The sequence below is a fragment of the Mesocricetus auratus genome, unplaced genomic scaffold, assembly GCF_017639785.1.
Source record: "Mesocricetus auratus isolate SY011 unplaced genomic scaffold, BCM_Maur_2.0 Super-Scaffold_100008, whole genome shotgun sequence".
Taxonomy (NCBI): domain Eukaryota; kingdom Metazoa; phylum Chordata; class Mammalia; order Rodentia; family Cricetidae; genus Mesocricetus; species Mesocricetus auratus.
In genome coordinates this window covers 42,495,258-42,519,171 of record NW_024429192.1, presented here as the reverse complement: position 1 = coordinate 42,519,171, position 23,914 = coordinate 42,495,258, and the positions used below count along the sequence as shown (strand labels likewise).

At 40.8% G+C, this 23,914-nt stretch overlaps 1 long non-coding RNA gene across 1 annotated transcript in view; it reads left to right on the top strand.

Annotated features, from left to right (window-relative positions):
• Positions 1-975: 975 nt before the first annotated feature.
• LOC121141935 overlaps positions 976-23,914 on the top strand; it is a 45,918-nt gene continuing 22,979 nt past the window's right edge. Inside the window, exon 1 of the long non-coding RNA XR_005878911.1 lies at positions 976-1,182. This is a non-coding gene — a long non-coding RNA (uncharacterized LOC121141935). The remainder of the gene's footprint in view (positions 1,183-23,914) is intronic.

The following is a 23,914-nucleotide window of genomic DNA, read 5'->3' as shown; positions in this document are numbered from 1 at the left end:
TAACTGTGTTTCCATAACACTTCCTTTGACTTTCATTACTACTCAACCACAAGCCTGCTGTCTCAGGACCTCCAAGAGTTAAGCCTGAATCAGCTTTCAAGCAATTAGCCATTCAAAAGAAGGCGGTGCTGTTTCCTATCTTAGCATTGCATTGTTTTTCTTCTGCATCCTTTTTAAAAGTGGGAAAACTCAGGAATTAGTCTTTGCTCAACAATAAAGGTTGGAGACTGTATCTGTTTCTGTGTGTGCTATCTACTACAATCTATATTTGAAAATTGCACCGTAAATACTCTGTGGGCTTTTTTTCCTTACTCATTTTCAGTCCCTCACAATGTCACATTCTTCATTAATTCCTGTTTTTCCAACACAGACTGCACTGCTGCCAAGTTATAACTAATTTATTTCCTAAGTCGGAATGAAAAAGGAAAAGACCCAAATAAGCAAACAAGTAAACAAAAACGAAGCTTCGGGGGTGTTTTGTACCTATTCCCACACCAGCGGGCTAAGACGTCTGCCTCTCTGGTTTTGTACCTATTCTCACAGCAGCTGGCTCATCTTGTATGTTGATGGAATCTGGATTTTTAAGGTTCTTTAATTTTTGAGACAGGATCCCACTTTGGAGACAACCTGAAACTCACTAGGTAATGCATACTAGCCTCAAAATCGTAATCCTCCTGCCTCAGCCACTGGATTTCTGGGATTTACAGACATGTGCCATTATATCAGGCTTTGATGTGAATGTTTTAATTTTCGATTTTAAGGCATCTGACATGAACTTTCTCTTGTCCTTAAGAAGCCAGCAAATACTAAATCCAATTATGGAAGAGATTCATTTCCCTTTGGGTGTATGACACAACAATTATCTCTGTGTGTTTTTTAAAAAATAAAATCCTAACACAGAACTTTCTGGGTTCATACCAGATAAAGCCCTCAGGAAAAGATTCCATAGTTGGCATCGTGTCCTGACATTCATGCATGATTCAGCACCTCTAGACAACGATTTGGGGCAATCTGTTTTTCCATCCAAGCCAGACTCTCATCTCGATAGAAGCTGCAGGAATCAGAATCCCAGCTTTCACAGATGGCTGCCTCCTGGACCACCCATCACCTAGAGACATCCAGAGGCTGCCGTGGCTGGTGCTTTACATCTTTCCAGTGGCATCGGAGAGCTAAGGGATCCAGGTGATTGATGCCTCCTTTCTCGTCCTTTAGCTGCTTTTGCATTGGTAGATAGTGCCTCTGTTTATAGGTATGATCGGGCTGAGAATTCCTGGGTCAACCACCCACAGATTGCATCAAAAATAATCGATTCTATTTGACTGTCTTAACATTTTGGCTATTTTAGTTGTTAAGGCAACGAGATCTGATGAAGTGTTCATTCATCAACTTGACGTTCAGTAATCGTCTGTCATGATTGGGGGGGGGGGTAAAAATCAGCTGTCAAAATAGTCAATCCAAAGCAGTCAGTCCTGTCACAAATTTTTCCGACACCAGAGAGCAGCACCTCCTCCACCCACTACTTCTTTTCTCCCACCTCCTCTTTGGATGTGCCCCTCCCACAAACAGCTTCTCTGTGGCAGTGATGCTGATGTGCAGAGGCGAAAAGAGGTATTTTAGGTTTGCCATGCCATTTTCCTAAAAGGGTTCCCCTTCCTTTGCTTTGATACCGATTTTGTTTTTACTAGCAAACAGTCCTAAAGATATATTGTATTTTAGGTATATTGTAGACACAATGTGTTTGTCATAAAGGGGGGGATTCAGAGAGACACGTCCTTCACTTTCTCTTTCAAGATGCATTTTGCTTTTGAGGGTGCGTGGTTCCAAAGCCAAGGAGAGGCGGTTGGCTTGCACAATCCCTTCCTGTCCCTGAGCCTGCTCCAACATCCTTGGAACAGAAGGGCTCTGAATCTGGCCTTGGTGTGAGATGTGGCTGGCTTTCCAAGTTGAGAAATGTGTTAGTAATTACTTTTTATTGCTGTGTCTGTTTGACTTTCCAGATTCACCCCTCCTGGTTGCACTGAGTTGTTGTATTCCTCCACTTAGTTACCCCTACCTCAGCCTGACTGCTAATTTAACCCTGGCTCTCTTTCTCCAAAAACATTTGACCTTGTGCAAGAATTTGGCATGAACTTCTCTCCACCCACTTCCCAATAAGAGCAGCACTGGTCTGAGATCATTAGCATGAGCAGGCAGCCCTTCAGACTGCTGCCCGCCAGCACTGGGCTCCAGCTGGTACAACAGTAGCCCCTTTTCTGGGCGAAAGGGCAGTGGCCACCGTTTGCCAGGAGACCTTGTCCAACATTTTGCTTCAAGATGGTGCTGCCAGCAATGTGGACTGAGCCAATTAGCTCTTTCAGTTAATAAAATGTATAGGAGGAAAATGTAGACTCAATGGATCATCCTTAGTTTATTTCAAACACTTCAGTTGATTTTTTTTCCCAATGAATGTTAATTAAGAATCTGGAAATGTCATAAGGAAACTAGGAGTTGCTTACCCGCTTAAGAGAATAGTCTTCGCAATCATTTAAGATGCTCATGTCTTTCTTTCCGTTCATAAGCTGATTACACACCACTTTTATCTCCTCATTAATTAAGAAGCCAACGACAAACACTGGGCATGATTTCATAACTGAAATATTGTCACACAAGTTCTTAAAAATACTACTACTTCAGGTCTTTAAAAAGCAACCCATATGTCTTAGTTATGGTTTCTATTGTTGTGATGAAACACCATGACCACAGCAATTCTTACAAAGGAACTCATTTAATTAGGTCTGGCTTACAGTTCTGAGGTTAGTCTATTATCAGCATGGTCAGAAGCATGGTAGCATGCAGGCAGTCATGGTGCTAGAGAAGGAGCTGAAAGTTCTACATCTTGATCTGCAAGCAACAGGAAGTAAACACTGTGTATTAGGCATAGCTTGGACATATTTAAAACCAAAGCCCATCTCCACAGTGACACACTTCCTCTGACAAGAACACACCTACTCCAACAAGGTCACACCTCCTAATAGTGCCACTTCCTATGGGCCAAACATTCAAACACATGAGTCTATGGGGTCCATACCTATTCAAACCACCACACCATAGTTTCCTTTTTATCTTCCACTCAGCTCCCTGATGATTTGGGTCTCACAGAATATGTATATGAAGATATGTGCTTAGAGTTTATAGAATACAACTTTATAAAGTGCATTTGTTTATAGGGATTTGGCCCAGAGCTAGACATGGATTAGGTAGAGCTAGTAGCAGAAACAGTGACCTGTAACCTTGATTCTAGGCATACACAGTACATTCAGGGCAACACAGTGCATAAATGGGTATATATAATACAAAATAGTAGATTATCATTTCCATTCATCTCTTTATTGGGCAGGGGAAAGAGATTTACATTAGGTAACAACTGTATGGGTTGAAGGGATAAGGCTTCCATTTGGGTTGCTTTTATGCTAGGGTGACAGTGTACTTGCAAGAAACCACTTGAGAAATGAGGGGTTTGTTTAGGCTCACAATTTTAGAGAGTTTTCTGCCATTTTGGGGGGCTGCACAATGGGGAGCTCTACTGCCTGTGGCAGCAGAAGCATGTAGCAGGACTGCTTACATCTTGGCAGAAAGAGTAGATCTGAACCAAGGTATAGCCTCTTAAAGGTTTCTACACCCTTCAAAATAGCTCCATCATCTAGGAAGAAGTGCTCAAAACATGTGCCTGTGGGGGACCATAGCATTCCCTGTGTATTAGAAAAGAACAATCTAGAGCTGGGACATGCACCCCCATTTTTTCTTACTATTATGTGAATTAGGAACCAGGACTATTTTTCTAATCATGAGATTTTCCCCCCTTGCCCTGCTTTTAGAGGACCTTCTCTTTAACTCAGCAAAGATGTTCAATATTAAAGTACATGACTACAGCTAAGAGTAGTTGGTATAGAGAGAGCACATGTCTTATTTTTAGGATTGGTGTCATTTTTCTTAAGATTTGGGGAAATCATTTCTTTGCACTGAATGGTGTTACCATCATCTGAAAATGGAGGATGTTAACATCTGCCTTAATTAGTTGCTGCAAGATCCATATACACCTATGCAACCTCAGCATTCCTTAAAAGACCTCAAAACAACCACACCATTCACTCCCTACCATTTACTATACAGTATCTGACAGTTTGGACAGTTTGCCAATCAGATCTTTCAACCTTTGCTTCTACATGTTACCAAAATAATGATAATTGATAGTTATGCTGATAACTCTGACAGTTATGCTGATAGTTATGCTGATAGTTTCCCACAGACTCTGTGTCATTGCAGAGAGATTCACATGTTCCACACAGAGTTAATGTCATGTGTAACCAACTATGTTCTACTTCTTCAAAAATTCATTATCAGTGAACCTTGATTTTCTGAAAAGAAAAATATCCAGTTAACAAAGCCATATTTTCCAGGTTACTAAGCATAAAGGAAAATTTGAGGAAGGGTTTTGCCCAAAATACTAACTTGAGCTCAGAAGATTTGAATAAATGCCCTCAAGGTCTTGCTTCTATTCCAAACTTTGATAATAAGGATACTAAGGATATTAATATGTACAAAAATGAAATCCATGCAAGATAGTTCTCAGGAAAAAAGAACTATAATTGGCTCTTAAAATGATTGACTACAATGTGCTATTATTTTAAGTGTAGCTATGGACAATATCAAATACATAGAAAGTAATAAAAAAAACTCCAAACCTTGAAACTGTGTTATTAGACTTTCAATATTGTGATAGAATATGAGACACAAGCAAATTAAGAGGAATATATTTTTCCTGTAGTTTCAGTGACTTCTGCCTATGATGGCAGGAAAAGCATGGCAGAGTAGACTAGATTACATCACAGCGGTTGGGAAGCAGAGAGAGGGGACCCTGTGCTATTGGCCTTTTCCCATCTGGCTCCAGCCTATCTCTGCAGCTCATATTCAGGACAGGTTTCTCTCTCAGCTAATCCTCCCTAGAAATGTCCTCACCGATGCACCCAGTATAGTTTTACTAGTCTCCTAGATGCTTCTCAGTCCTTTCAAGTTGACAACCATGTTTCGCCATCATAGATACCTACCACGTATACTTTTGGATGTCTTAACATTTTGTTGTATTTTCTTGTGCATGTGTTCTTGTAAGAAAAAGAAGATAAAATTCAACTTCTATACCTATTCCATTTCATCCTTAACTCGCTCCCCCCACACACAGGACAGCTATTATATTATAAAGTTGATGATAAGTCTTATGACAGTGTAGACACCCATGACGGTATGTACCGTGATTTGGTGAGGTTTTAGGCTTTACCCAAATGAAAACATGTAATATATAGCTTACTCAACTTATCTGTTTCAACCAAAGTTTTGAATTTCAAAAATTTGCATTCCAAATTGTAATTAGCACACAATTTATTCAATTCATTCTTTACCTCTATGGGCATCAAGGGTTACCTAGATTATAGGAAGCCACATGTTCTAGTTTAGTAGTTAAGTGCCAACTTACTTCCAAGACAACTTCAATGAATTATGTGCCTATCAACATGCATATTTTTCATATCATAATTGTCATGGACCTGCCTTTTTGGTATACTGATTGTTCCTAATCTGAGCCTATTTTCACAAATTGATTTGTAAAGAATAAGTATTATATACATGTTGCCATTATAGTTATATGCATTGAAAATGTTTCCCCTAGTAATTACATTGTAGGTTTGATTACTTAATGTATTATGAATTCCTTTAGCTAGAACGTGGTTGATTTTCCTCTCTTGAAAGTGTAGACAGCAGTGGCTTTAGAGCTAGAATTCATGTACTAATGGCCTCACCTGGCATCCATCTTTTATGAAAACTGTAATGATTGCTGCCTTACAATGTTTTCATGAGAATACTGTGAGTTAGTGCATATTATGTACTCAGAATATCATAAAATATATAGGATAGCACAACGAATATTGGCTTAATATGCTTACCATGACACTACTTTACAGCTTAGACTTTTCATGTCTTATGAAAGACATGTTTCTTTTCCCTGTTATAAAAATATTCTCTTAAATTTTTTATTACAAGTCTCAATTTTTTGTCCCTGGATTCAACTAGAATTATTTCTAAGTGTGGTATGTGTAGGAAGTCTATTTTTCCTCACATGGATGGTGACTTTTAGCAGCATTCATTGATAGTTTGTGCTTTCCTCCCAATGTACTTCCATCATGGATTCCGTGGCTTCAAGTGGAATGTTTGTCAACACCATACTGACTTTTAATTGCAACAGCTTTTAAAATGCATCTACAGATATGATAATTAAAAGTCTCAAAATATTTCTATATGGGTCCATATGGGATTTATTTCTAAGTGTGCTATGTGTAAAAAAAAAGTCTATTTTTTTCTTACAAAGCCATTTTAGCAGAGTTTATTGGAATCTTAGCTTCCCCTCACAATGTATGTATCTTGAGCATGATTTGGGTAGTTGCCAACACTACTACAGTGACTTGTCACCACCATATTCCTTCACTTACTGTAGCTTTGTACTACACCTGTGGAGATACTAATGGGAACCTTCCCTTGTTGCTGCTCTTCAGAATTCCCTTAGCTTTCCTTTTAGGATCAGGTTCTCACTTTTGGGAGAAAATCCTGTTAGTTCACTTTAGACTTGAGAAAGATTTGATCTCCAGGCTGGATTTCAACCTGAGAAAGTTTTATGTGCACCAGATGTTGGGAAATATGTTATGCAGGAAGAATTCTGGGATGAGATTTGAAGACTCAGGTTAAAATATGCGTGTGAGCTCCCTTAGACAAGCCAATTCATGACTGTGGGCTTTAACTTTACCATCTGCAGAGTAGGCAAAGCCATGATCTTACAGTGATATACTCAGAGAAGTACAGGAATGATCTCTGGGAGAGTTGCCACCTCCTCCACCCCTGGAGTTCACTATAATCAGAACTAGAATCCTAATCTCTGAGAATGAAGGTCAGAAGTATGATTAACAAGGTGTTCAAGAGATTCGGATGCTTGGTTTGATGGCTAACTGAATGTGTCAACTTGCCACTTGAAATCAGAGAGTAGTGCCCTGATATTTGGTCAAATGTTTTCCTAGATATCTCTTTGAAGGGATTTTTCTTTTTAAAATAAAAGATGAATTTTTAACGTATTTTTAAAGATTTATTTCCATTGTCTTTAAATTGCCTCTGTACATGTGCATCCATGTGTGTCTATGTGTGTGTGAGTGTAAGTCCCTGAAGAGTACAGGCAGATGTGAAACACTCAACCTTGGTCTGGGAATTGAACTTGGGTCCCCTTGAAAGAGCAACATAGGCTCTGAACTGCTGAGCCATCTCTACAGCCCCAAAAGATGAACTTTAAAATCAGTTAACTTTGAGTAAAGTAGATTAGTCTCTATAATGTGTGTGATTTTCAGCCGATTAGTGAAGACTTGACTAGAAAGAAAGAGCAATGTCTCCTGGGTAAAAGGAATTCTGCCAGCCACAGATTTGAAATTAAACTACAGGTTGGCCTGGGTCTCCAGTCCACAATGCTGACTTTGGAGTTACCATTTGCCATAATCACTCAAACCAATTCCAATTCATTAGCATAAATCTCTTGATAGACCATAGGCTGAAATGCAGATAGATTAATAGAGAGGTGAATAGAGATAGTTACAAACATCCTGGCAACTGAGCCTCTCTGGAGAGCATTGTCTAATAGAAGAGGCAAAATCTGAATGCTCACCTCCCAACGTTCCTGACACAATCCTGTCATGTAGGACTTATCCAGATGCACCCTTTTGTAGAGGAGCAATGTCTATGGTCTAGTGTACAGAACATCTACTTTGAAAAGTTTAAGAAAGTACCATAAAGAACATAAACTGTTTATATTGAGAGAGAAAGTTAAAGAAAGCAGAAATTTTATTTTCACAATGAGTTCAGTTAAGTGTTCATTTGAAATAAGGAGTTCACCTGGTAATTTGTTTGTAAATTTTTACACATTTGACAGCACAAGTGTCAACGGGGGACTGAAATGTTAGTGCTAAATACCCCATTAAAGCTGAATCATAAATGAAAAAAAGGTATCTCTGAGATAAAAATGTCAGAAAAATATAATGTTCCTTTAGCTAAGTATTTAATTTACCTATATAATTTTTAAGATTTTTTTAATATAAAGTGAGGCCATAGCTACAGGTATAGAAAGCCCTGTTTCCTCAATGACCTAGTCCCCAAAAGTGCTTCCTGGAAGAGATTAAGTGAGGAAAGTGAGGAATTCCACTGTATTAACCAGAACCAGTACTCTTGAGAGAGAGAGAGAGAGAGAGAGAGAGAGAGAGAGAGAGAGAGAGAGAGAGAGAGTAGGAGAGAGGGGCATGCAGAATGATAGATTAATTTTTAAAAACTATTTAATGCCTGAAAACTCCTTTATGCAGTCACAAGGGTTGGGAAGCCCCATAACATGCCATTGGCAAGCAAGAAAATAAGAGAATTGAGACTGAAGGTGGGACAGAGGTGTAGGTGATGATCTACATCCAAGTTCTGAAGCTCTGCTGTCCCCCAAACAGAAGATTAACCACCCAGCTCAAGAAAGGTGAGTTTGTCCTCCCTCTGCCATTTAGATCCAATCTGTCTCCCCCATTGGTTGTAGGATGCAGAGTGGTGAGTATCTGTGCAGCCAACAGATCAATCAAAGAGACACAAACAATCAGCCATCACATTCATATCCAAATAAAAAAGGATAAAAATTGACTATATATGACTCTAGATTTTTATGAACAAATATTCAGCGTGTGAGAAGTCACACAGGGAATGTATGGTTAAATCATGTGTCTGTCATGTGAACATCTTGAGACAGTAAAATGCAGTGTGTGTAACATGGGTCTAAATTCCCACAGTGCAAGCCAGAGTCTACTTTGGTGCCTACTAGGTCTGGTAGTATATATTTTCAAGTGTACAAGCTGACTATGGCCAGAGGAATTTTGCTGACTTGAACTCAATAACACGTCGTGCCTTTGCCAGTAGCCAATAGACTCAGAAAACGGGTGGGGAATCATCTGTGGAATCAACAGATCCATTTCCTCACTGCGTGAAGCACAAAGCACACAGAACCAAGACAGCTTGTAACAACCGGGAGAGTCGGCACCGAGAAAGCTAATCTTCTCACATGAGGTATAAGCTTGAACACACAGACACTTACAACCTTTTATCTTGACTGAAAAGTCTTTGGTGTTTTAAAATGGCTTTGGGATGTCTGAGGCTGAACCTGAACCTTCGGAGAAATTTCACAACCCGACTGGTACCGACTCTCCTTTGAGGTTGAGGAGCCTGCGAGAAGTCCATGTGGGAGGCATGGGAACGTGGCATGAATATTTATAAGTGAGAATGCACGGGAAGAACTTGAGGAACTTCTGTCCCTGGCTGTCTACAGACATAAGAAATACTCAAGGGACATTAGTGACATAACTATGTTTTAAACTTCTGATATTCAAAGATCTATTGCTTTCTAAATTTAATTCTCTTCATTTTCATACAAGTATATATTCTGTTTGAGCATATTCCTCCTCAGACCATCTTACTCCCCTTTTTGTACCCTTTCCCCCTCTTCAGCCATTTGTCCCCTAGACAGTTTTATGTCTACTCTCATGTCATATACACATACATAATTTTGTAATTGTATTTAAAAATCTAGACTTCCACAAACGACAATATTTGTCTCTCTAAAACTGGCTTAATCTGCTTAATAGTATTGTTTCAAGCTCCACCCATTTTCTTGCAAATGGCATAACTTTTATTGTAATGGTGCCTCTTTCCAATGTCTTTATTTTGCATGCATGTCTTGTGCGTACATATATGTATATACACATATATTCATTCATGTATGCATGTGTGGGTATTTGGAGACCATAAGTGGCAGGTGACCTCTGCAATCACTTTCTTCTTTATTTATGAGATAGGGTCTCTCATTGCACTGAGAGCTTGCCATTTGTGCTTAACCCAGGGATCCCTTTTCTCTGTCTCCCAAGTGCTGCTGGGTAGCCAGCCACTATGTCTGGGCATCTCAACTCCAGTTCAGTTCCCATGCTTTCTAGAAGGTACTTTGTCCACTGAGGCATCTACTCAATGCCTTCTTCCAGTATCTAGACAGGGAATTTCAGATATGTACCCCTTCTCCCTGTCTTAATCCTGTGTCCTTTTAGGGATCCCATGAAAAAACTTAGTATTGAGTTTCTTAGGCCCTGCTCTTCGAAAGGAAGCCAGCCCAGCCAACTTACTTCAGACATGCACATGCTGTCATTAAAATAGCCACCCCCGTTAAGATTCTCCTAGAGCACCAGCCATAAGAGCATTTTAATTTTCTAACCAAAATGTAGTTCTGCCTTTATTCTGCAAGGCGGATTTGTTTGTGTTTCCAAGCTCAATCACAGTCTCTTTCTAAAACCTATTGAGAAGCAGAGTCACACAGCCAGAAATGACTCTGCTCTAATTTCCTTATTAGAAAGTCCTCACAGCTGGCAGCTTGATGCGACCGCTCCCACGGCCACGTTCCAGCAACATGTTCTTCACCCCCTTTCCGGATTCATTTTTTCATTTTCCCCCCTTGCTCCAAGCATACAAATACCAATTCAGAGAGAAATAAATCCTGACACGGTTGCCAAGATGGAGGGAAGAGAAGATTGCCAACTTTGAGCCATCAAGGATAGACCAAAATTGGGCTGTTCATAATACAGACAGGTAAAGAAGGTAGTGTTCCCAAAACACACAACAATAAGAGAGATGTCTTAGGATTCAGATAAAAGGACGATGACCCCAAAGGACTTGCAGAGATGATGTTTTCTAGATATGGAATCAAAATAAAGCACAATGCCAATAGGGCATACAAGAAAACTTACTTTACCTCCGTTTTCTGGAGCATTGCTTTTTGGTTGTTTGTTGTTGTTTTATTTAAATTAGAAACAAGCTTGCTTCACAGGTACATCCCAGCTCCCTCTCCTTCCCTTCCTTCCCCGCCCCCCTCACCAGGCCTCTCAGCCCCCCACCCAATCCTCACTCAGTTCTCCAGGGAGGGTGAGGTCCTCCATGGTAGATCTCCAGAGTCTTTCATTTCATTCAGGGCAGGGCCTAGGCTCTCCCCCAAGTGTTCAGGCTGAGGGAGCATCCCTCATTGTGGGATGGGCATCCAAAGTCCATTTGTATTCCAGGGATAAATATATATATATATATATATATATATATATATATATATATCACAGGAAACCAGTCTTTAGGACATCATAAGATATGTCTTTTCAGGATAATTTAAACACTCTCTGATGAGGCTGGCTCTTGAAGTATTTCAGTATCTGCATCGGGTGAAGTCTTATCCTTTCAGGCTGGTGCAAATGATTTTTTACGAAGCTTTCTTCAGAGTAGTACCAGTTTCTGATATAACACAGCCATTTGTTTTATAGAGTATTATAGATTTCACTGCTACAAGCCGAGGCTGCTACAAAAACTGTGAAGATGCTCCCATTTCCCTTTAATGGTGGTTAAAGTCATGCTATATCAAAAGGGTCACCTCCATAATAGATTTTTCAATTGCCCAGAGACCTCGCCGACCATCTCTCCCAAATTAAATTGAATTGAGAGGCAACTTGGTCTACTAATAAGGAAAGGTCAAATAAATTTGTAGCATTTGTCACTCTGTACTGCTCTTGCTGCCTCCAAGAGTCTGGGGGTAGTGAGGATCAGGCAGAGTGGCATGTTTCAGACCTCAAAGATAGAACATTAATTTGAATTGGGCAATTGTACCCTTCCTTAAAGACATGTAATGGTTCTTATGGTCCTCTAATCTAGTAGAAACTCTTTACTCACGTTTCCAAACTGCGTTGCAGTTCCTCCACCTCTCTCCATCACACCACTCAAATGTACCTCCCAATGATTACCTTGAAGGTACACATTGTGTTTCTAATTTGTCATTAGGGATTATGCTGGTTTGACAAATTAGTAGTGGTAGATTCTCCTTCGATAGCCACAATTTCAATATCACTGAGTAGTTAGCCAGTAGTTAGTAGTTTTCAGTGCCAGGCATGGTATTTTTCAGGACAATTAGAGACCTGTTGTTTACCACCGAGATGAGTGTGCCTCTAATGAAACCATAGGGTTATTGTGCTGTGATGGTCATCGACGTGATTCATAGGTGGCATAGCTAGGAAGGACTGTTGGTTTGCCTCCCCCCTTTGGAAGCTTGAATAGCATCTTCTGGTATCAGCAAAGCTATTTTCCTGTGAGATTGTGTCTCCTAGTGACAGCAGGAGCTATACCAGTAAAGTCTTACCAATAGTACTACCTAGACATGAGTTGAACAAGGATGACACCAATAACATGACAAAATGGACCAGAAAAGACCCATGAGCTCTCAAACCTTCACAAAGAACCACCAGCAACTGAATAAAACTGGGATCCCCCCAGAGAAGAGTACAACTATTGGTTGTACAGAGCCAAGCAACACCCCCAAAATTCATACAAGAAACATTATATGGACTCAAGATAACAACTGAGGAAAAAAGAGGCCATGAAGTTGAAGGAAAACAGAAACGGGTTACATAAGAAGACTTGAGGAAGAAGGAAAGGGAGAAACATTGTAATTAAATCACAATCTCAAAAGTAAGCAATTTTTAATTTAAAAGTTGTAGCAAACATAGGAAAAAAGATACACATTGTAAATTGTGTACTCAATAGTTTGTCTACTCAATATTTACCCACTTTGCCCCATTCTTCCTTACCAATTTATTCAAGGTCCAGCTGTCCAATGTAAAAAAGCTTTCAGGGTCAGGGATATAGTTCAGTTGGTAGACTCCTAGCATGCATGGAGTCCTGGAACAGTCCCCCAGAAACACATAGAATCAGGCATAGTGGTGCACACCTGTGACCCAAGCACTTATGTGGGAGAGAGGAGAATCATGAATTAATGGTCACCCTCTGCCATGTATTAAACTCAAGGTGTGTGTGAGCTACATGAATCCCCATTTTAAAACATATAGTAAAACAAAGACTTAAAAAAAAGTTTTTCACACAACCAAGAACAGGCTATACAACCCACTTTGGGCCACCATGTTTAAAAATGGGATTATAGTTTATAGTGTCTAGGAAAACCTTCTTTACTTTAGAAGGGTCTTGTCTACTATATGCTTTGACTTCTTAATATTGGGCTTTCCCTTTCTGTTTTATATAGTCTGGGACTTAAACTTAGCATTTGGAAGTGGAGCAGAACTTTTCCCATGTTAAGAAACTCCTAAGTCCAAGATGATGACTAAGCAAGAAAAGACTCTGGGCCTACAACCCCAGAGAACCTAGGTAACAAAGAGGACCCTAAGAAAGACATACAAGGATCTGCCTAGGAAGGCAAAAATGACAAGATCTCCTGAGTAAATTGGGAGTGAAGGGGTCAGGAGTAGAAGGGTGGGAGGGAAGGGGAGTGGGGGAAAATGTATAGCTCAATTTTTTAATTACAAACAAATTAATTAATTAATTAATAAGACTGGGCCTTAATGACATTGCAGCCTTACTCAATGATAAGATCCTATCTAACTTTGGTCTTCCATGGCATAAGACTAGTGAACTCATTCCCTAGTTGAGGCATTATTTTTCTGTGTTTGATTGCTCACAGCTATAAATAAATTATGAACTGTACATCCTTTTAACCAGTGCAGATTCATAGACAATAACCTTGTCTGGAATATTTCCTGTCCAAATGTACAACTCCAACCCACCTGCATTAGCCAGGGCCATCCCAGAGACATAGGACAACAACAAAAAGAACAACACACACACATTTTAAAAACTTTTTTGATAATTTCATATATAAGTACTGTATTTATATGATTTCCACTCCTTCCTCACTTTTATCCAACCAATTTCTTTCTGTTCCTCCCCCACTCCCTCTCAAACTCATTGCTTCTTTAATGGTTATTATGTATCTGTGTTTATACACACACATGTAGAAAATAATCTTCTGAGTCTATTTGGTTTTGTTCACATGTGTATGTGTTTAAGACTGAGGCTTGGGATTCAATAACCTATCAGGAGTTTATACTGGAGAAGACTGGTTCTCTTTCTGTTAGCAGTCCTTGATTGCCTACAGCTCTTAATCCAAGGTCAGGATATTTTGAGATTTTTTTTCAGTTCATACTGGTGTGTCAGTGTGTGTTGTCTTTTTTTTTTTTTTGAAACCATATTTGGAGATTTCCTGGGTGCACATCCCCTATCGTTTATAGGAGATGCTATCTCACAGATGATGTACTATTCCTCTGACTTCTCCTCTTCAACCATGATGCTCCGTGAGCCTTAGGTGCAGAGGTTGTATTATAGATTTATCATTTGGAGGTTGGGCACCCCATGTTAATTGTTTTTTGGACTTTGACCAGCTATGGCTTTCTGTAATGGTATCTGTCTGCAATGAAAAGAAATGTTTTGATGAAGGGTAAGAGCTACATTCTCCTGTGGGTGTAAGGAATAGTATTTATTTAGGTAAAATAATGCTTTAGAAAGTGACAGTAGCAGGTTCCTCTAGGATCCATGAACTCATCAATCATCAACTATGAGTAGTTTGCTATGCTTATAGTACCACTCGCATTGAGTGGACCATAAGTCACACATGGGTTGGTTACCCTCAGGGTAAAAGTGCCACTATTGCACACTTCAGAATATCTTGTCATATCATTGTGGTTTACATGCTTTATAGCTGGGAAGAACTACTGATTGCTTCTCTCCCCTGGCAGCTTTCATAGCATCTTCAGTTATGGTGAAAGCTACACTTCAGGGAGGAGACATCCAGGCCATTTCTAGCTCGATTCCTCCAAGTCACACAGGAAACTTTGAAATAGATCATCTCACTCAATTGTAAAGGCTGAAAAGTCACAAGATCTTCAGGCAAGCATTGCCAATGCTGCATTCCTGTGCAAATCAGAAGGTGTGGCAATCTGGAGAGCTGCTGGTGCATCTTGTAGTCTGAAAACAATGGAAGACTGGCATCTCAGATCAAGTGATCTGGCGGAAGGAATCCCCCCTTAGCCACGTTGGACTATTTGGCTCCTCAAAGGTTTGGATGTCAACCCCATCCCATCCCCAAACACAGGGCAGAGTCTACCAGCTCAGTGTTAAGATTATCCAGAAGTATTCTCACAGACATACAGTTTTGTGTGAATCTGAAATGTCTCTCAAAGAGTCAGGGTGAAGGTTTGGTCCTCTGTATGCTAGAGATAAGCCAAAGATGGGCTTGTGTTTGAATGGGCTGTTGCCATGTGGCAGAACTTCAAACAGTGGCGCCTAACTGGGTGAAACAAGTCCCTGAAGGTGGGGTTTTGAAAGGTATGTTTTGTTCCTGGCTTATCCTCTGCTCTCTCCACCATGAGCCCAGCAGCTTTCGTCCACCATGTATTCCCTGCCATGGTGTTCTGTCTCAAGAGAAGTGGAGACAATCATGGACCAAAACTCCAGAAACCATGAGCCAAAATAAACTTCTCTTCCTTAAGTGGTTTCTCCCGGCTATTTCACCACAGTGATATTTAACTGCTTACTGTGCATACCCAGAATAACATTTGATCAAATACCTGGCCACAACATGGCCCAAGCTGACATAAAATTAAGCTTTAGCACTACCTATAACTTCTCTTTCATTCATGCCTGATGGACAAAGTACCCGGGAAAACCCATAATGTTATTGAAGGCATGCTTAGAAATGTAATAGAAGGAAAGAAAAAGTGATGCTTTTCCTTAAGAGTTGTGGAGCCTAATTATCTTCCTGTCTCTTTGGGATGACTTAATTCTTAAGAGATAGGATGGCCCATTGGTTAAGTGATTGACATGTTCAGTGACTGACCCAGGCCAGAGATCGTATTCTCTTGACCATTAGGAGTTTCCCTTTGATGAGCCTTTAGAGCCACTCTAACCATCTTGGGCTGCTTTCTTCTGAGAACTTGCCTGTGGCATCTTGACCCTTATCTGTTCTGTGTACTTGTTCTGGTCTGTCTCTAAAGTGTTTTTGCTAGAATTTTGTCTAAGATAAACCCAAAAGACTATATAAGTAGTGATTTGATGGAGTAATCCATTAGTCTATCAGTAAAAATGAAAGACACTTATATTTTTAATATATAATATAAACAAAATATATTTATATACACGTGTATATATAATACACGTATACATACATACATTGAGACCATAGCAAAATATTATTGACCTCCACCTGGTTTTTAAGTATGTAATCCCTGCATATTCAGTATCTCAAGGAGAAAGATGCAGCCCTATGTCTGTACTCTATGCATTGTATTGTGTATGCCTTTACACACACACATACACACATACACACACACACATGCACGCACGCACACGCACTCACACATGCACACATACACACTCATTCAGTAGCTGATGGCTTTCAGAGCCTTAAATTTTTATCTACCTGAGTGTTATCTGTGCTGGTTTTTAAGCTCTCAGATGACAGGCGGCAATTTTATTGAGTTCACTTGACATCCCAGCATTACTCATCAGCTGAGCTTAAACAGAACTCTCCAATAACATTAACTCCCTATGTCTTTTTACCCTTTAACTAAGGTCTCAGAGACCAGAAGCACAGGCATAGCCCGGGAGCTTGTTAGAAATGCAAATCAGAAAACTTTCTCGGAACTACTGAATCTAAATCTGCATTTTAATAAGGTCCCAAGTGCTTCTCCTATACACATGGAAGTTTTGGAAGCCCTGATAGAGAACAGCAATTTCAAACTTAGTGAGCATCCAGATTTCACTGTTGGAAGCCTTTTTGGAAAAACAAACAAAAAAAAACCCTAGGTCTCACCCTCAAATTTTCACCTTTGCATTATTGAGGTGGAGCCTGAAAATTTGCATGTCTAACAAGTTCCGAAATGATGCTGGGTTTAGGGAACTTCTCATTTAAGGAGTAAAAGAAGCAGAATGGCTAAAACCTCAGTGACTTAATAACCAGAGGTCCGGAAACCTCCTTCTATTCTGTGTGACCTTGAGAAGGTCTCTTTTGCTGCCTCTTTTTCTCATAGGTAAATGAAAGGATGTGAGGAATATTCCTAGCCCAGCACTCATGTTCTCAGCATCTGTTTGCTTGTCTCTGCCCCCCCCCCAGCACTGTCAGCACCTGGAAATCAGACATCTCATTTTAATTATCATTCCATCCCCAATGAGACCTTAGAAGTCTCTTGGTTGAGTGAGTGAATAAATGAGCAAATAAAGAAGTGAATCCAAACTTCAGATGATGGTTATGAAAACATCTTTAAATGAAAGGTGTTTTTATTATCCTTGAGCAGGGTAGGTTCACTTGTGTAGACCGTGGATGCACCGCCTTACTCTTGTTTCAAGGACACTGATAACAATACCAGCAGCTAAGATGCCTGTGGTGACAATATTAGACTAGATGCAAAATGCAATAATAGTAAATAAACCATACTCAAAATATTGAATCTAGTACTTATGGAACTTGTGACAGTAGGAAGCCTATTTTCATCAGTCTAGAGGATTGAAGCAATAAACAAGCCCAAGATCATTCAAATTTTCCAGGAAACTGTCAACTGACATCTGTTTATGGGGCTCTGTTGTCTGGGTGAGTCAGAGGGCTTCAGGAGAAAGAATATTGCTAGCTTAAGCTTAGCAGTTGAGTCTCTGATTGTCCTCACCCCACACCCTGTGTGTGTGTGTGTGTGTGTGTGTGTGTGTGTGTGTGTGTGTGTGTGTGTGTGTGAGTATGCATTGTGGTGCACATGTGCATGAAGGCCAGAGGACAATCTCGGGTGTTTTTCCTTAGAGCCCACCTTGTTTTTTGAGATTATAATATAACGGCTGGCAAACAAGCCCCACATTGCATGTCCACCTCTGCTGTCCTGACACTGAGATAACTAAGCACAAGCTACACACAGTACCTGAGCTTTCTTTTGAGGGGAAATGAGTCAGAAAGCCAAGGAATAGTGACAGGGACAGGGAGAGAGTACCTGTGCCTGCATCCCAGCCTATCTGCTTCAAACTTCCTTTGGTTCCTCACGTGACACTAAGGCACAACTCCAAGCTTTGTGGAAACCATGCCTGATCTTTTAATATTTGTCAATGTGAAAACAGTACTCTCACCAGGCATTGGTGGCGCACTCGGAAGGCAGAGGCAGAGGCAGGCGGATCTCTGTAAGTTCAAGTCCAGTCTGGTCTACAGTGCAAGTTCCAGGATAGGCTCCAAAGCTACACAGAAAAACCCTGTCTCAGAAAAACAAAAGCAAAAACAAAGCAAAAAACCTAAACAAAACAAAACAAAACAATACTCTCACCATAAATGGACTAAGAGTTTATTCTGAAGCCAAATAGGAATGATCGTGGCCTGTCAACATGGATTTAGGTCACCCCAAATTCTATGTTTCAACAGAGAAGCAGTTTAAGGACATTTTCATAGTAACAGATCAAAGCAATCATAAATCAAGCCACTTAGTAAATATGTTGGCAGAAACATTATATAGGCAGGTTGAAACAAACTGGGAAAACCTCTACTACAGGCCTTGAATATTATTGGATAATATTCTTAGCTTTCTGGTTTGTTGGAAAACTAATACTCTGAACATTCCAAATAATTTACCTGAGGGTCACAAAGCTGTCAGGTCGGGTACAGAGAACAGAGTAAATACACAGCTTTCAAGAGAGCCAAAGACAGCACAAGATAACTTGGCTCTGGAATTGCGACATTCTGAATGATCAACAGTCATTGAAGTTCTCATCAGTTGCTGAGCCTTCTAGAAGTTTCTATTTGAAGGAATAGCTTCCATCTGGGAACTTTCATTCACACACTCATTCCCTAGATTCCTCTACTTCAAAGAGACTCAACCTGGTTTGCAGTTTGTTTTGTTTTGTTTTGTTTCATTCCCAGGGACCAGATGTACAAGGTAGCACCCTGGAAACACTCCCAATTTCTCTGTCATCTTGGAAGGCTTTCCTATACACCACAGCCTTACCATGACTAATGGTGATAAAAGCAAGACACAAGTGTCTATCGGTGCCAAGGAGTAGAGCTTATAGAAAGGGTGACTTGGTCAACAGCTCTCTATGGGAAAACAAGAACAGAACGGGATGAGGGCCTGAGAATACCATTTCATTGAAGAGGAGTTGGTGCCCTTGGTACTTATGAATCCAAGTCTGCATCATTAAGTTTTCATTTTCCTCTGCCTTGTACATCTCCCACCTACTTGCTTATATTGTTGGATTTCTTTTTCTCTTTCAAAGAAAAATTCAGCTTACAACCAAGCTACAATGCAGTGTGGTTTGATTAATGTTTGGGAAGAAGTTTGAGTTTCTCTGATGAAAGGCATTGGCTGCCACTCAGAATCCTTCAGCTTTTCTAGTGTTTGTTGAGGTTAAAAAGTGAGATAAATTTCAACCGATCTGAAGCACTGTTGATGGGTGAATTTTCACTTCATATGTTAAGGAAAATAGCACATCACCATCACTAAAGTTCTCAAATGCTAAACCATCATCCAAAATACCTGGAGAAGGAGAATAAAAAGACTGTAAATCCCAGAAAACTGGATATCACGTTCCAACCAACAGATAATTATGAGGGCAGTTGTGGATTCCTGAGCCATATGCCAATAAAGTCACCCAGAATTAGTACCTTGTGTTTTAGGGAATCAATGTGCGGAAGCTGAGTACAGCTACTACTGCTTTAATTTGCATTTGAGATCAACAACTCTAAAGAACAGAACACTTAAATGGAGTCAAATGTAGACGTAGCACATGTAAACACCCATATACTCGAATACGCAAATTAGTATAAACATTTGATAGGCTGGGGAGCTGAAGAAGCCCTGAGGAGACAGATGTGTAAGGAATGGGTGATGTCCTGAGATGACGTCAAAAAGTCAATGCCTCCGGCCTGTGAGAAATTGACCTAATCTTCATGTCAGACTCAGAATAGCAATGCCTTCTGCTGGTCCAGGCACAGGTGTTTACAAAGAATTGGCAACTGTATGCAAAGCTGACAACTGCAGCTTCGTCTTCCTGGATTTGTATAGCTGGAAAATGCCTGTACACCCCTCCCACTGAGACAAGCTAACTCCTCTTGCCTGTGCTATTCCTAATAAACGCACCGAGGTTCTCGGTTCTTGCAGCAGTTTGGGTCACTCCATCAGAAAGCTGTTCCTTTGCTGTCTCTACTTCCTCAGTTCCTTGCTGCCCTTGGTCAGGTTAAGGTGCCAAGCTGTGTAGGACATCACTGTAGGTTTCAAATTATTTTGATTGGCTTTTCCTTCTCTCTGATGACACCAAAATGTCATAGTGTCCAGGCTTAAAGCATCTCCGAGAGATACTGGAAGCACTTCCTCAAAGCACACTTACTCTTGAAGGCACAGCCCCCACAGCTTTGGTAAGTTGGTCTCTAGACCCAGATTGTTAGAGCTAAAGTGCTAGATAATGGGATGAGGGGATGGACAGATGCCTTGATAACGGGATGAGGGGATGGACAGATGCCCTGATACCCACAACAGGGATACAGAAGTGGGTAACGCCTGCCCATAAGTAAGAAAATCAAAACATGCCATCCAGTTTAGAGAACTGTCCCGAATTTGTGTCCTTTTAGGAAACCTACTGGGCAAGGACCACCTTCACCACATTGCTGCCAACTGGCATGTTCAAAAGCATTGACAGGAAACTTTGAACTGCTCCAAGGACCAGTTAGCCATGGCGCTCAGTCCTGCAGTTCAGAGCACTGATAGGATTTATAGGGTCTGGGTTGAAATCTTCACTTTCTAGCCTACTGCTGGTTAAATAACCTAGAGCCACTTACTCATTATTCCCAAGCCTCAGTTTTCTTATCTGTAAAATGTGAGTTATAACTGGACCTATCTCCACGCATTGCTAAGAGAATAGCATGGGACTGCACAAGAACAGTACTTACTGCATGTGTAAGCAAGCAGCTAGAGGCCTTGACTGTCACACTGTCCTCGTGTTCCTCTTCCTCCTCCCCTTCTTCTATTTATTTTGAAACAGGGTCATGTTGTACAGCTCAGGCTGGCCTTGAACTGACAGCAATCCCGCTGACTCACATCTCATTTGTATAATTAGGAAAGTAGGTACCTGGGTGATTAAGTATAAACGCCAACTGTTGGCAGGATAGGAAGTTTGGTAAGAGAAAAGAAAAACAATTCTGTACCTAGTCCATGTGGAGAACATCACGCCTCCCATTGTTTCTTATTCTCACAAGGTTCTAGGGCCAGCAAGATGACTCAGTGATGAAAATATCTGCAGTCAAGACCCATCACCTGAGTTTGACCCTCACAGCCCACATGGCAGAAGGAGAGAGCAACTTCTGCAAGCTCTGACCTACACATTACATGCATGCACACACACTGTAACACGTGATTCTTTTCCCAAATAAATGAATAATTACGTTTAAGTTTTATGGTGATGGGAAGATTACTCGACTAGTAAAGCACCTGTTATAAAAGAATAAAGACCTGGCCGGGCGGTGGTGGCAGTGCACGACTTTGATCCCAGCACTTGGGAGGCAGAGGCAGGTGGATCTCTGTGAGTTCAAGACCAGCCTGGTCTACAAGAGCTAGTTCCAGGACAGCCTCCAAAGCCACAGAGAAACCCTGTCTCGAAAAACAAACAAACAAAAAGAATAAAGATCTGGGTTTAGCTGCTTAGTACTCAAATAAAGTCAGAAGAGGAGGGAGAAGCGAGGATATCCAAACAGCTGACGGGCTAGCCAGTCTGGCCAAACAGTGAGCTCCAGGTTCAGTCTGAGATTTTATTTTACAAATCAAACTGAAAATTAATTGAGGAAGACACCAGTGTTGTAGACTACTGAACTATGTAAATAAGTGTTACATTTGTTTTGCTGTGGAATATTACTTTAACTGTGCAAAGGTGGGCTACATGTGTTTATGCTGCATTTGTTCAATTATGTAAAGACACATTGCATTTGTTTCACCTTGCCTGCCTAAAGCAACTGATTGGTCTGATAAAAATCTGAATAGTCAAGAGCTAGGCAGGAAAGGGATAGGCAAGGCTGGCGGGCAGAAGGAATAAACAGGAGGAGGAGTCTGAAAAGGGAAGAGAACAAAAGAGAAAGGAGAGAGAAGAGAATGAGGAGAAAGAGAGGGACATACACGGGGACAACCAGGTAACTGCCAGACAAACAGACACTAGAAGCAGTGAAAGTTAGATATACAGAAGGAAAGAAAGGAGCCCCAAGGTAGCTAAAGAGAGACAGGTTAATTAAGTTAAAAGAGCTAGCAAGAAATAACTCTAAGACCGAGCATTCATAACTAATATTAAGTCTCCATGTCATGATTTAGGAGCTCATTGCACACATTGTAACACTTGCTTCCTTTTCCAAATAAATGAATAATTATGTTTATTTTAAGCTCTATGGGTGATGGGAAGATGACTCAACTGGTAAAGCACCTGTTATAAAAGGAAAGTCCTGGTACACACCTGATTGCCCCCTGACCTCCATATGTACACATATGCATGTGCACGTGTATGCATAATCCACACACTCACATAAACAAGTAAGCATACACCACACACGAAGAGTTCTATGAGGTATTATATTATTATGTTTTATAGACCAGGAAAGCAGAAGAATTGCACACACACACACACACACACACACACACACACACACACAGAGCACATGTTGGAATTGGGATGCACATTGAGGTCTGTTTGATTCATGTTCATTCCTCTCTGTCACTCTGTCACCATGTGAGAGGTCAGACTCTTATTTCCTGGGTTGCACACTTAATATGGGGTATAGGAGTCTTAGACCAAATCAGAATATTATAGAGCTACCATTACAGGGGAGATTTAATTATATCATAGAGGTACCCACAGGACTTTCACATTCAAGCTGCGATCCCAATATTAAAATGTTTCTTTCTAGCAAAGGCAGGGAAATATGGCTCTTTTCACAGCCATAACATAGCGGAGAATACTAATAGAGGAGAGAAACGCACACAGGGCACACAGGGCAGAGTTCTAAGCAGACAGAGTCGAAGTGTCATGTAAACAAACCCAGAGAGAGGCATTTCTTGGCAATTAGAAGCAGGTATTTTGCAGAATGTGTTGGGGGAGCCAGTCACCATAGAAATCAACAGAAAAGGGCTGCATTTAAAGAGAAACAAGAGAAATTTCATGAACGGTGGTACAGCATAATCCCCACATAGCAAGCAGGGTGCACAAGCATCCATCGTTCTGGCATAGGCTGCCCTTGGCAAAAACAGTGTGACATCCACAGTAAGGGGCAACAGATCTGACACAGAGAAGTTCCAGCCCCATGGAAGCCGCAATTATCCCTCTAATCACAGAGGGAACTCAGGTTTCACACTACCACATCCATCATGTGTTCCTTGCAGTCCACACCATCCATGCTGAGGTTGAAGTTTATTGTGTGGATTTGAAATGAGACCACTGAGTTTGAATCCCGTCTTCACCAGTTGCCAGCAATGTGACCTTGGCAGAATTCCCTAATCTCCCTGAGAGCCTCAGTTTCCTTATATGTAAAATCTGTCAAAAACTTACAGGCACATCTTCTGTCAGTTGAGGTAGCTAGGTCTGTGTCTGTATCAGTGTGTTCTCACTGCTGTGCCTAAATACCCAACAGACATAAAGTAAAGGCTTTATTTTGAATCATAGTTCAGAGGTTACCACCCACTGTAACAAGAAGGGTGGCTGTAACTTCCTTCTCCTTCTGCAGTTCTGTCGTAAAGCACCTGGTGGTATGGCTTGTTAGCATCGTAGAGAATCAGAAAGCAGAGGCCCAACTGGGACCAGCACATATCCCCTTCATAGCCCTGTCCCCAGCAACCTCGTTCTTCCAGCTAGTCCATGGTCTAAGGACTCTACAACCTCTACAACAGGGCCACCAGCCAGGCTGTGTTTGCACATGTGAATG